This window comes from Schistocerca serialis, chromosome 5 (genome assembly GCF_023864345.2).
Source record: "Schistocerca serialis cubense isolate TAMUIC-IGC-003099 chromosome 5, iqSchSeri2.2, whole genome shotgun sequence".
In the NCBI taxonomy this organism is placed as follows: Eukaryota; Metazoa; Arthropoda; class Insecta; order Orthoptera; family Acrididae; genus Schistocerca; species Schistocerca serialis.
The window spans coordinates 194,376,442-194,391,811 of NC_064642.1; the positions used below are offsets into that span (position 1 = coordinate 194,376,442).

Genomic DNA, 15,370 nt, shown 5'->3' on the forward strand with positions numbered 1-15,370 from the left:
ACCCACAAATATTCTGATTCACAGCAGTATCAAAACTGCGGAAGTTCACTCATACAGACCTACTTACCCGAACAACACAGTGAAAACAAGTACATATCCTATATATTCCGTGTACTATCCGAGTGCAGTTGATATAACTTGTCAGATGTCAAAGATCACATTTTTGAGCTGCAAGGTCAACTACCCAGGTAAACCGAGAGTGTGGACCAACTTTGAAGTCACATTAACACGCCTGGTATGATATCACAGTGTACCTGTTTCGAATGACTTACGAAGTGTGGCTGCAACGTGATTACGTTTTGTTCAAATTGTCATCCTCATCCGCCTCAGTCTCTCCCTCTCTCTCTCTCTCTCTCTCTCTCTCTCTCTCACACACACACACACACATACACACACACACTTACACACACTTACTTTCAATACTTAGTTTTACACTTTCTCCTTAGCACTTATTTTCCATTTTGGTAAAATATTCTCATTGTGACACATTTTTCAAAGTTGTTCACTAGTACAGTAACCTCTTTGAATACAACAGTGATTTTTTTCTTATGACGGCCTAATTATCCGTAAATCGGTTAATTCTCTTCTTAACTCTTCTGTCTTTTGTTTATATTGATGCGGCCTGTCACGACTTCCTTTCGTATGAAATCTCTTTATCTCAGAGTGGCCCCTGCAACCAATGTTCTCGATGAACGTACATCAATCTCTGTCATCCGCTATAGCTTTTATCCTCTAGGGCTTCCTCTACAACCATGACAGTTATTCCATGATGTCTGAACATATGTCCTGCCATGCTGATGCTTCTTATAGTCAGACTTGTCCACATATTACTTTCCTCACAGAAAATTCACGAGCAGAGTTCCTCATTAATTACCTTATCGAACTCCTAATTTTCATCATCCTTCTATAACACCATATCTCAATTTAATTTTAACCGAGGGAGGTGGCGCATAGATTAACTCACTGTACTCGCAAGGTGGAGCACGACGGCTCAAATCTCCGTCCGGTTATCCAGATTTAGGTTTGCAGTGATTTTTCCAAATCGCTCAAGGCAAATGCTGGGACGGTCCTTTGTAAGAGGAATAACCGACTTCTTTCCCCATACTTAAGTAATCCGAGCTTGTGCTCCATCTCTAATGACCTCGTCGTCGACGCGATGTTCAAAACTAGTCTTCCAATCTTCCTTTAAAAGCATCGATTCTCTTCTTTTCCGACTTTCCCACAATAGATGACTCACTAACTAACAATGCAGTGCTCCAAACGTACATTCTCAGAAATTTCTTCCTCAAATTAAGGCCTAAGTTTGATACCAATAGATTTCTTTGGTAAAGAATGTTCACTTTGCCTGTTCGAGTCGACTTCTTATAATAGTATCATCATTACTTCGTCCGTTATGCGTAGTTTTGCTTTTGACGTAACAGAACTGCTTCATTTTGCCTCCTTTTTGGTCCCCAATGTTATCGATAATTTCTGCTACTTCGCATTACTTTCGTCTTTCTTCAGTTCACACTCAGTCAATATTCTATGCTCATAAGAGTGTCCATTCCATTCAACAACTGCAAGTCTTTCTCACTTTCACTAAGGGCAGTGACGTCATCAGCACATCTTATCATTACTAATATTTCATCATAACTTTTAATCACACTCCTGAACCTTTCTGTCACTACTTCTTCGATCTATATATTGAAAAGTATGGGCGAAAGTCTACATCCGTGTCTTACGCCATTTCTAAGCTATTCTTATTTTTCCCTCAATGTTCTCGTACCTATCTCTTCTTCGTAATGTAGACCTATGTTTCTGAGTGTTTCAAATAACTTGCGCCATTTTTCGTTGCCAAACGCTAGATCCGGGTCGACAAATTCATCGACGATCTCTTGACTTTTCTTTGGTCTACCTTTTAATACCAAGTGCATTGTCAGAACTGACTCCCTGGCGTCTTCATCTGTTCTACGCTGAAACTGATTGTCATCTAACGCGTCCTCAGTTTTCGTCAACATTCTCCTGTGCATAATGTTGAACTGTTAACATAGTTGTGCGTTCGTTCTCGAATTTGTCTGCCCTAGCTATATTCAAAAGTATCAGGATCATATTCTTCGGAATACAGGATGATATGACTCAGGTTTCGTAGATTCTACACACCAAACTGGGTAGTTGTTTGGTTGCCACTTAGCCATTATTTTATTAAATAATTTAAAACTGCAGCACATCAACATTTTTGTGCTATTCATTCATAAAAATAAGGCTATGCCATTGCTTCTTCGTGTAACTAAACGAGAGAACAGTTGTAATACTAAGAGATATTACTTGGATTATTGTTTAGCATATCAGTTCCTAGCACGTGGAGACATTGGTCTGGAGGATAAAGATCGGATTCGGTTTTAAGCTGGGAAGTGAATTTCGCTCCTTCTGAAATTGATACGACAGACGGCCACATCATGGTGTTGTAATTTTAGTGATGTTAACTTGGTTCCAACCTCTTGATCTCAGAGTTGCACTTTCAACCTAAGTCCTCAATCACTTACTGGTTGTTATATCGTCTCTCTCTCTCTCTTTTTCTTTTTTTATGTGAGGTATCTGTTTGTTACGTTTGGAGTCGTGGATGAAAATATTTATATGTCGTTATGTCGCATATATTTCGCACACTCATAGTAGCGGCTAAAATATACGCTAACAATCATCAATGTTGCTACTTAGGCAAATGATTCTGAGTAAAAGTACTAGGTTGGGTTGTAACGATTTACTTATGTTGTCGACACATATCGCCAGCACAAAAATACGCGTGGTTTGTTTAAAACTGTAGTAGTTGAAGGCCAATAAATAGATACTGTTGCAGAAAGAGACATGATATTATCAACTACGAAGCAGCACTATTATCCTCAACGTCACGTAAATTCTTTGTTAAACATCAGCCTTTCATACTGTTAATTATGATCTGAAGGCAGTGAAAGTAAAACTTTTTACCGGCCAACGATTTACTAAGCCTTGTATTGTTATTTATTATCTTAGCGATAGTCGTGTATATTTAATGAAAATTTTCTTCAAAAAATTGTGTTATCTTGTGAGTGAAGCCCAACAATTGCATGATTTATTATATTTCACGTAGTGGCAACCAACGCGCCATTACGACAAAAGAATGACAGATAGCAAATGATAAAACTAAAGTTCCTTGGGTAATGGATTATTTACACTTAATTACTTTCGCTTGATCATCAGGGCATTGAGAGCTTTGCTTTCTGCGAAGTGAGGACGATACGCTTCACATATCGTGGCAAAAGACAGCAAAGTGGTAGTTAATTATTCCTGTGGGAATTTTTGTGGGTAAAGAAATTGTGCATGTCGCTTCAACCCCTAGTGGGTGTGCAATAGACGTTATTTCGACTAGGGAAAGATTAACATACTGAGTGAATTCAGTCAAGGCCAGAGTAGGGAATTATCGTTTCAGATCCAACACGGAGACAACACCGTTGCAAATGCCACATGTGTAGAGATAACGATTTTAATAATCGTCATTTCAATATGTCCAAGAATTAAATATTTTGTTATTGAGTGTCAAAAGTAATTGAACATGATTGTCGTTTATCACTTGACCACTGAAAGCAATAGTTGATAAATTATATGCAGAATCAGAAAGGAAATACCTGTGTTGTCTTTCTAGAATAGATCCCAAACTTTTTCTCTTTTATTAGTTCATGCATTCTAGGTAGGTGACAACAACATTTCTAATGATTTTTGTTACAGTCTGCTTCGAGGGAGAGGTATGAAATGAGATTAAAAGGACAAATACTTTTTCTATATATATATATATTCTGAAAAAAATTACGTACAACTAACAAAATCGTACATTCAGAAGCAACCTAGTGCAAAAGATTCTAGCAGGTTTGAGAGCTGACACCAGAGTGATCATTTTATTTGTCCAAGTCTTTGTCACACAGTTATACGGAAATTCCATGACATGACATACTCAGTCTTTGTTATTCTTCTTATTTGTTACGCAGGAATGACTTATTATTAGTATGTTTATGTTCAAAACACGTAAAGATGAAAAGTTCTTCTCATTCAAAAATAATATTCCACTACTAATAGCAAATCTGAATACAAAAACATTCACAGTTTTGTTCGTTTTTGACACAGTTCAGTTGTGCCTATTGTAACATTTTACTGTGGCTTTTAGAAAACTTTTCAGGAGGTGGTACAACGTATTCCAATATCTGTCATCCTCTACAGTGTTTACCTTCTGCAGCTCCCTCTACTACATTGGAAATTATTCCCTGATGTCTTTTACTGATCCATCCTATCGCTTCTTCTTGTTAGTTTCTTATATATTCGTTTCCTCGCCGATTCTGCGCAGAACCTCCTCATTCCTTACCTTATCAATCTACCTAATTTTTTATATTCTTCTGTAGCACCACATCTCAAATGCTTCAATCCTCTTCTGTTTTCCCACAGTCCATGTTTCACTACCATTCAATGTTGTGCTCCACACATACATTCTCAGAAATTGCTTTCTCAAATCAAGGCCTATAGTTGGTACTAGTTCTAAATCTCCAGATTTTATGGACCTTACATGAGCTTGATCCATAACAATACTATGATACAGTATGAGATCTTCAGAAAATAATAATTACATTATATCAACAAAAGGTAATTGCAGTTAATCTCATGTACTGAAAACTAACAAAACGATCTGTACCAATATGGACAATGGCGTGGAACAAACAAGTTAAAGCGAAACGCATTTTGGAGATGAACCGAGCAGGTGCTTAACGATATCGTAAAACTCCCATTTAGCAAGAGAACGGCGAACTTCATCCAGAAAGGGATAAGGCCAGAACAAAACATCATTACTTTTAACGAAAATAAGGCCGGGACCGAGAGTAAGTGGCTGCACATCAATAACAGGGCTAGGCTGCGACCCAGCAAGAAAAATAAAAATGTATCCACCTCTAGGGAGACTGTGATTGGCTGAAGCCATACTTGGTGTCGCAGACGCGACACGATGGGGAGATCTCCAATATATAAAAGCATTTTGAGACCTAAAATTTCTATCTCTCTCTCTTGTCTCGCGGTGGACCACACAAGTGTGTGGAAATAAACGAGGGTGTTGAGAGCCTTGCTTTCTGTGAAGTGAGGACAATATGCTTCACATATAGTGGCAAAAGACCACAAATAGGTAGTTAATTATTCCTGCCGGTATTTTTGTGGGTAAAGAAATTCTGCATGTCGTTTCAACCCCTAGTGGGTGTGCAATAGCCATTATTTCGACTAGGGAAAGATTAACAGAACACAGGAAAGTTGCAACTGAGTGAATTCAGTCAAGGCCAGATTAGGGAATTAGCGTTTCGGATCCAGCACAGACACAACGCCATTGCAGATGCCACTTGGTTAAGTACCATCACACGTTAGGCCACAGTAAATGTTGAGTCTAGATTTTGCTCACTCCAACTTGTGTAAGCTTTGACCATTGAATATCAAAAGCTAGGATACTTACCTACCCTAACATTGCAGACATGAGAATTTTTTTTATTGGTTCAAAAAGTAAATTTATTCTCCACCAATTCAGAGCATTGACCAGCAATGACAATGTAGATTTAAATGCACTAATAAGGATTTTTAATAATCATTCATTCATGTGATAAAAAATTTTCATGTTTGGAGATAACGATTTTAATAATCATCATTTCAATTTGTCCAAGAATTAAATATTTTGTTACTGAGTGTCAAAAGTAATTGAACATGATTGTTGTTTATCACTTTACCCCTGAAAGCAATAGTTGATAAATTATATGTAGAGTAAAAAAAAAAGGGAATACCTTTGTTGCCTTTGCAGAATAGACCCCAAACTTTCACTTTTATTAGTTCATGCATTCTAGGTACGTGACAGCAACATTTCTAATGATTTTTGTTACAATCTGCACCTGATATTAGCTGCCTTATAGGGCCAGGGTCATATTTATTTAGAATGTCTGTTTCACACACTGGTCTTGAGAAGACAGTTCAGATGCTTTATCCATTTTCACGCTAAGTGGTAAGCTAAGTTTGCACACATTTGTACATTCACTGTGCAGATACAAAGGTCAGACGTGTGACATAGTATGTAACACCCCACCCATCACTTAGCTGGTTTTGGCGTGTGTTCACCCCAACTAATTGACTAACAGATCAACAGAGAGTGCAAGACTGCCGCATATCAGATAACGTATAAAAGTTATATGGCCCTGTGACTCCTGATTGAACTGCGGTGGCAGTGTTGACATTAATTTATTCAGAATTGATCACTTTTAATTAAAAAGGGGTGCACATTGATGTTATATTCAGCTATTGAACACCAGATGCAAATGTTGAACATAAAATTAATTAAGAAAGTGACTTGGGATTTCAACTACTTGATTGAAAACAGATGCAGTCGATTAGCACAAATTTATTTTAACTCCCAACCTTCAATCATCACATTACAAGACTCTCTCCTATCAGGCAGTGGTAATAAATTGCGTTTGTGTGAAGTAAAGTGCGATAACTCAAAAGTAATTCCTATCGACTGACCCACGCATAATGGGAAGTGGGAGAAGAATTCTGCAATACATGGCCCATGAAACCTTCATGGAAACTTTGCCGACATGATCCAACAAATTAATCTGAGGCCGGAGCGGGCGCAATATCACCGAATACAGCGTGGCGGAGCGGCGTCATTGTGTGGACGTCGGCCGACCTCGTGCTGCTGCAAGGCTGTGCTCATCTATTCACTCATAGCTATCTTGCTCAGAACATAGCTGAACCAAAACTTCCTATCTCCAAGCTCAATCGTTCCATTTGCTAGGTCCTAAACTGCAGGGAAGTTCACTCTTTCTCAGGCAAGCTGAGTAAAGAACGCCACGTCAGCACTCTAGGCAAGCTGGGAACGGTTGACCTCTACGGAGACTTCTCACAGTGTGCTCTGAGCCTCGGTTTCCCCTCCATCAAAATCACTTACGCCAATTTCAGCGCAAGTCGCATTAATTATGTGTCGCTTCACAGCAACGACCATTGCCTGCTCTGGGAAGTGAACAAATTCCCACAAAATTTCCCTTCCTCTCAACTTCTGTTATTTAGCTCCTCCCAGGCTACCCATCAAGGTTAGGATCTGCACAACACCAAGTTTTCCAGGATTCTGACTCCCAGGAGAGTACTTCAAATTCCTTGGTCCTACGTTCCCATCAGAGGCCGGCATATTTCATTCTCTCGCTCTTCACCTGATTTGCTTCAGACTTTTCTACGGACTGTGAATTCAGCGTGAAGTTCCTATAGTCATGAACACGCATATTTTGACCTCTGTTGACTGCTCCACCGTAGCTTTGCGCAGCTTTCTCGCATGTTTCACAGAAAACGGGATGACGGACATGTATCAACAGGCGTACAAGTTCTCCGTCTGTTTCCTGGTACACCAGCATGGAGTTGGGGTCAACCACCCACTCACTGTCACTCATCTTGAGGCGGCTGGAGGCCGCGCCCCGTTACTGCTTTCTCAGAGCTTGAGCTGCCCTAAGCTGCCTATTTTCGCTTCCCTTAGCCGCTCCCCCGGCGGCCATGGTCAATTCTGAGTACTTGCCTGGGGTAAACGAGCCTCCAGTAAATCGACGCGTTTCCACAAAGTTTTCATGTCGTGTGAATTACTTTAAAACCATCACCCGACATTAATTATTCCAATACATCCATACTATACCCTCTACAAGATGCACTGTGCCTTGTCAGTCATTTTTGTTCAGCCCTACTGTTCGCTCAACGTGAGTTAGGTGGTCTTTAATGACTTCATGTAAGGGGCATAGTTATTGCCATCTTACAAGTATACTTCTCTTGGTCAGGAATGTCCTTCTTGTCAGTGTTAGTCTGCCTTCGATGTCCTCCTTGCTCAATCCATAATGGGTTATTTTGCTGCCTAGGTAGGAGATTTCCTTAACTTCATTTACTTCTTGATCACCAATGCTGATGTTAAGTTTCTCGCTGTTCTCATTTCTACTACTTTGTATAACTTTCGTCTTTCTTCGATGTACTCTAAGACCATATTCTGTACTCATTAGATTGTCCGTTTCATTCAGCAGATGCTGTAATTCTTTCTCACTTTCACTGAGGACAGTAATATCATCAGCGACTCGTATCGTAGATATCCTTTCACCTTCAATTTTAGTTCCACTCTTGAACCTTTTTTTACTTCTGTCATTGCATCTTCGATGTGTGGATTGGATAGCAGAGGCGAAAGACAACATTCCTGTCTTAAACCCTTCTTAATGCGTGGACTTCATTCTCTGTCTTTCACTCTCGTTGTTCCTCTTGATTCTTGTGCATATTGAATATTACCCATCTTTTCCTAGAGCTTAGCCCCATTTATGTGATGAACTTGGACATCTTGGACTATTTGACATTGTCGCACGCTTTTTCCAGGACGACAAATCCTACGAAAGTATCTTTATTTTTCTTTAGTCTTGCTTCCATTATCACCCGAAACATTTCTCTGGTACCTTAACCTTTCCTAAAACCAAACTGATCATCATCTAACAGAACTTCTGTTTTCTTTTCCATTCCTTTGTATGTTATTCTTGTCAGCAACTTGGATGCATTGTGCAATAATTCTCGCACTTACCAGGTCTTGTAATCTTCGAAATTGTGTGGATGATATTTTTCCACATATTGGACACACCAACGAGAATAGTAGTTTTGTTGCCATTTCCCCTCATGGTTTTAGAAATTCTGATGGAATGTTATCCAGCTCTTCTGTCTTGCTTTATTGTAAGTCCTCCAAACCGCTTTTTCTGATTCTAATACTGGATCCCCTACCTCTTCTATATTGACGCCTGTTTCTCCCTCCATTACGTCAACAGACAAATCTTTCCCCTCATAGAGGCCTTCAGTGTACTCTTTCCACCAATCAGTTCTTTCCTCTGTATTTAGCAGTGGAATTCCCATTGGACTCTTAATGTTACCACTCTTGATTTTAATTTTACCGAAGGTTGTTTTGACTTTTCTATATGCTGAGTCAGTGCTTCCAACAATCATTTCTTTTTAGACTTCTTCACATTTTTCGTGCAGACATTTCGCGTTAGTGTCCATTCACTTCCTGTTTATTTGATTAATCTGTATTTCTGTATTCCTAAACTTCCCTGAACGTTTTTGTGCTTCCTTCTTTCATTGATTAACTTAAGTATTTCTTCCGTTACCAGTGGTTTGTTCGCAGTTACCTTCATTGTATTTATGTTTTTCGTTCCAGCTTTTATTATTGACCTTTTTAGAGATGTAAATTCCTCTTCAACTGAACTGCATACTGAGCTATTGCTCATCGCCGTTTTCGTAGCGCTGGAGAACATCAAGCGTATTTCTTCGTTCCTTATTACTTCCGTATCCCACTTTTTTGCACATTGATTCTTCAGGACTGGTCTCTTAAACTTTAGCCCACTTTTCATCACTACTAAATTATTGCTCATCGCCGTTTTCGTAGCGTTGGAGAACATCAAGCGTATTTCTTCATTCCTTATTACTTCCGTATCCCACTTTTTTGCACATTCATTCTTCAGGACTGGTCTCTTAAACTTTAGCCCGCTTTTCATCACTACTAAATTATGATCTGAATCTGTATCTCCTCCAAGGTACACCTTACAATCCGATATCTAATTTCGGAATCTCTGTTTGATCACGATGTAATCTAATTGAAATCTTCCCGTATCTCCCGGCCTTTTCCAAGTATACCTCCTCCAACTACGATTTTTGAAAAGAGTATGCGCTATTACTAGCTGAAATTTATTGCAATACTAATTTGGATATCTCTACCAGTCTGGAGCTAATGATTTGGCTCTCGGTAATACACTTAAAATGTGCTGTATGGGGGTACACACCCTATGCAGGCTGTTGTAGTCCGTTTCGTATGGTCACTTAAGAGCGAGAAACTTTGTTATGAGGTCAGATACGTGAGCAATGCTGTTTAGGTTGGAAATAAAACTGCGTGAAATTCTGGCAGGAAGTGGCATTTTTGAGACAGGTGCTGATACTAGGAGAAGGGGATGACCAACTAGCATTACCATATTTGAAACAAAATCCAGCTCTTGAGTTCCTGATTAGTTGAATGGCCTTAATCGATATGTATTACAAAAAATGCATGTGTGTGTGTGTGTGTGTGTGTGTGTGTGTGTGTGTGTGTTTGTTTTTTCCACAGCTCCTCGTAAACCACTGGACCGATTTCAATCAATCTTGGTACACGTATCCCTCACTGTCAAGCAACAATCGCTACCTATCGTTGTTCAGGAGATATGACGTCGTAAACACTGACATACGTGAAAAAATGCCGCGTCATGCATGAAGTTTTAATAAATTTATTATTTACTGCTAAGACACTCTTACAGTCGAGTCAGCTCAATGATATCCCAGACATCTTACAGCGCTTTTGACAGCTTTTTATACAACGAAGCGCAAACGGCTCTAGGGGTAAACAACAGCCGTCTATAGAGCTATGAAGAGGGGTTCCCATTCACAGAATCTCGTTGTTGACACTCGAAGCGGCTGCGCCGAGCATACAGAAACTGTCAGGAGTCATGTTTCTTAATTTGAATACTGTACTTGTACACTTGTTATTATACAGATTTCTTTGTACGACTGTTTCGTAAGTTCAAAGATGTTTTCACGAATGCATGTAAATGAATTTTTTCGATACATCACTACAATCACAGTTCATTTCTTGTTTTCATTTGTAACAGAAAACTGCCAAAATGAAAACCCGGGCAATGCCGGGTTTGTCTGCTAGTGTTTACATAATTTGACGCCTGCGATATCTGGGAGTGAGCTGGCAGTTCTCCTGGATGTCACAGGCAATTCGACAGCTTTTTGTGGTGGATGTGCTGTTTCTATACTTTTGCTAGTTTACGTTTTCGGAAGTTACTGTGTGTGGTCTTCCGTCGGGTCGGGCCTTCCGTCGGGTAAACCGTTCTCCGGGTGCAAGTCTTTCGATTTGATGCTACATCGGCGAATTGCTCGTCGATGGGGATGAAATGATGATGATTAGGACAAAACAACACGCAGTCCCTGAGCGGATAAAATCTCCGACCCAGCCGGGAATCGAGCGCGGGCCCTTAGGATTGACATTCTGTCGCGCTGACAGCTACCGGGGGGGGGGGGGGGGGGGGGGGGGAGGGGGTGACCGGAAGTTACTGATGAAAGCGTATTGAAAAAATTACTTTTACAGTACTGAAAACTTACAGGTATTGTGTATGCGTTCCCATGTTTTGGCAGAGTGTTCTTAAAAGCTTTACGGAAGTTTGTTGGCGTGTGAAGCGGCTTATTGAGTGAACACACGATAGAAAGGAAGAGGCCAAGTATCATTTTGTGGAGATTTTAGTTGGTTTTTGGAAAGACTTTGGTGGAAGAGACGGAGTTAGCGAGCGTTAATTGAAGATAAGTATTGTTTCCAATATTTTTGCACTAAAATTTTGCATTTTTCGTGTAAGTCTCGCCCTGTGTAACTCCGAGCATTATCATAATTTGTATGGTAGATATTTTTCGCTGAGCCGGCGTATTTATTCTCAGTGTTGTTCGTTTTCCAGTGGACGGAGATTGCAATCTTTCTGATGTAGTTGAAGTGCTCCATGACATTTATCATTGGTGTTTGCACAGTGGCAGCTTAAAGCCTTCCTCAGGGATCAAAACGAGGCTGATGACCTAACTGTGACTTTTTTAATATTGTACCAGTGCCAGTAATTGTTTGAGGTCTGCTGTTCAACGTTTCCTAGTTAATCGTCTGTGTTACACGCCACATAACTACCTGCGTGTAGACCAAGTAATATGCTTTTTTTTATTGAGATTTTGCAGATGCTCGGGAGAGGGAGTGAAGCGGGCCGAGCAGCAGTTTCGAGCAGGCTCTGCGTGTACCTGCATAATAGGTGACACAGCGAGCACGTGGCGCTCGAGAAAGATCTACCATTGGCTGGCGGCTGGGAGTTACCACTCGGCTCGCAGAAACGTATCTCACAGTTATTTAAATCGAAATACAGGAATGCGTGAATTGCGGCCACGGACGTGTCTGGAAGTTTGCGCGATGCTACGGCACCTCCGAAAACGAGACAAAAGTCATTATGTACGTAAATACTTACCCAGACGTAAATGACGGAATCTCTGAACCCAGCTCTCCCGAGTCTAGAGAGGGTGTAGTGAAAGTAGAAGGATATTTATGCTCTTCTGCATAACCTCTGATATGTAGATGGTCAAGTTACACCCTCGAATGGTAATCGTAATCAGACGCGGAATTTGTAACTAGGCCAGGAGAGCACTCAGCAGTTTTGCCGAGGAAAATAGTGGTATCTCCGTCTCGGGGCAGCGCCATCCTTCAGCGGAGATAAAGCGAGAGTTAATTCGAAGCGGTGAGGGCGCGATGTTTTCGCGCCAGGTAGTAGCGGCGTACCTGGGAAGCCATTAGTGTGGCGGGCAGGGCAGATAAGAGCCGGGCAGGCATCCCAGCCGCCGGCGGTAAGTGGCTCTCTAATTAATGAACTGGCTATAGAGACTTTTCTTTAAGTCGCCGGCCGGCTACCTGCTTCCGCCAGACAAATTGGGCCCCGCCAACGCACGTGTGGGTGGGCCTCGGATACACGCATTCCTGCCCGCACCAATATCACGTCCCGCTCCATCAGACGTCCGACACAAAGGCACGGAGCTCCCTGCATCTCAACAAGCCTGCAAGGCGCGCCTGTCCTCGCTTCAAAAGTGGTTGCAGTCGTGAATTGGCTGCGTATGCATCTGCCAGGTCTCTTGCATTGCTGTCTCTGGTTTATGAGTTTTGATGATCGCGAAGTGCTGTGATTACATAAAAGATGCAATCGTTAGAACATAACATGACATAAAGGACCTGTCAGTAGATTTAATCTTCGGAATACACCGCAAAGCATATGACGATACAATGAATAAAATAATCCTGGCTATTATGCCGTGGTCGAATGGATTTCACGTTAAAAGCTAACGTTTTGTCCCTGTCTACGGACGAGAGTTTCAAGGGGTATCGTAGCTTCTTTGACTGAGCGATTCCGATCCTGGCTCGCTACTCTCCGTCCGAATCGATCTTGGAAGGCCCAATGGTACCGACCGGCCGCCGTGTCATCCTCAGCCCACAGGCGTCACTGGATGCGGATATGTAGAGGCATGTGGTCAGCACACCGCACTCCCGGCCGTGTGACAGTTTACGAGACCGGAGCCGCTACTTCTGAACCAGGTAGCTCCCCAGTTGTCTCACAACGGCTGAGTGCACCCCGTTTGACAACAGTGCTCGGCAGACCGGATGGTCACCCATCCAAGTGCTAGCCGAGCCCGACAGCGCTTAACTTCGGTGATCTGACGGGAAGCGGTGTTACCACTGTGGCAAGGCCGTTGGCCTGGCTCGCTACTGACTGCAGCAAAACTCCGATTACGCGCGCTTCCGCGCAGTAGCATGATGTCACATAACTTGAATATCCGAGTGCAATAGGCCGATTTCGTGTGCCATCGTCCGCTGTTGCTATCACCCCTTGGTGGAAAACGTACAAATCTTCTTCAGCACCGGAATACAGATGTCATTCAATTCCACTTTCTCCTCATTCCTATTGTAATTCCTGGGCTGCTTAACAATCTCTATGGCCTCTCTGTATAGCCTTTCATAGTATCCAGTTGTGGCAGCCACTAAAATCGAAATGAATGTGTGTAGTCTCCTGGCTGCGAAGTATGTTCCGCAACAGGTGAACTGTCAATTTTCCCCCTTCCACAGTTGTCCTTGTGCTCTTTTAGACGTTTGATGACCATTCTTTTCGTAGTACCAATGTATATACCTCCACAATTATAGGTAATCCTATAAATTCCTGCTTTTTCCAGCCGTTTGTGAGCATTCTCAGCCAATTTTAGGTATCCTGTATCTTCCTGTATCCGCGGTGTTTCGACAAGAAAACGGTCATAAACTACTAGAAGAGCACAAGGGCAACTGAACGAAGGAGGAGGTTTACAGATCAGCTGTTGCGGAACTTACTATGCAGCCATAAAACCGCAACATCCATTCTCGTAGGACTCAAGTAATGCCAGCCACAAACACGGATACCATGAAAGGCTGTACAGAGAGATTGCTAAACACCACAAGGGCAGGAGGGCGCCAAACTGAATGACATCTGGATCGAGGCGTTGAAGAAGATGTGTAGTAGTCTTCCACTATGGGGTGATAGCATCAGCGGACGGCGACAACCGACAACGGTCGATTGCGCTCGGGTGTTCAAAGCGTATGACGTCACGCCATTGCGCGGAAACAAGCCTAAAGGGAATTTTTCTGGAGTCGGTAACGAGTTAGGGTGAGAATCGGACACTTAAAGGAGGTCTTGACAATGTCCTCAGCAGATGGGAACGAAACGTTGGCTTTTCAGGTGAAATACATTCGACCACGGCATAATAGTCCGAAATATTTTATTGGTTGTGACATTTCCGCCCGTGTAAGTTTGAATTTTACAAGTATGACGATAATTTGCAATTTTTTACTCTTTGTGATTAACATTACATAATTCTTCTGCAATTCCTTGAACATACAAAACTCTGATTATCCACTTCTATTCGTTCAAGCCATGGGTTTCCTGTTTAGCACGGATACTCGTACCGCTCTATTATTTTTCCTTATGATAACTATTACAAAGTCAGTTCTAAATGCACTTGCCAGTTTCAAGTACCCAATGGTCACGATCAGACTGTTAGATGTATTTGCTGAAAGCACAGTGACGAGAGGTTCCTCTGTTTCTTTGTTGAAATTTGTGTACAAGGGGTAGTCACAATGTTTTATCAGCCAGAAATAACGAGCTGCGACCATGAAACGTAGCGATCGCGTTAGTCCTACTACATTTTCAGTGTTCAGTATACTTTTTTTCCGAATGACTGATGGCTTGCGGAGGCCAAGGGACATAGCAGTCTGGATTCCAGTTGTTCTAGAACGCACCACCTGTAAATTACCTCGCCGTTATTCTGTAAATTCGTGCACCGAAATGGTTTCTTCGTTCAAGGAATAGTGTATAGTCGCTGGATGCCAACTCAGGAGAATACAGGAGCTGAGGCAATATTTGATGTATATGAAGACAGTAACTGTTCTCGAAAGAACACATACCATTGATGACCGCGCAGCTTCTCTAGAATAAATGATAATTAATATCTCGAGGACTTATCCCTTGCACGCTTCCCGTGTCAGATGGATAGAGTGTTGGCCATGTAAGCAGGAGATCCCGGGTTCGGGTCCTGCTTGGGGCACACATTTTCAACTGTCCTCATCGAGGTATATCAACAACACCTGTCGGCAGCTGGGTGTTTCAATTAATTATCAACATTTTATAGTCCAAAGAAGCAGAATTTCTGATTGTTTCCTGTACAGAAT

At 41.7% G+C, this 15,370-nt stretch overlaps 1 pseudogene; it reads right to left on the bottom strand.

Annotated features, from left to right (window-relative positions):
• Positions 1–13,255: 13,255 nt before the first annotated feature.
• LOC126482479 (5S ribosomal RNA) lies at positions 13,256–13,373 on the bottom strand (annotated as a pseudogene).
• Between the last annotated feature and the right edge of the window lie 1,997 nt (positions 13,374–15,370).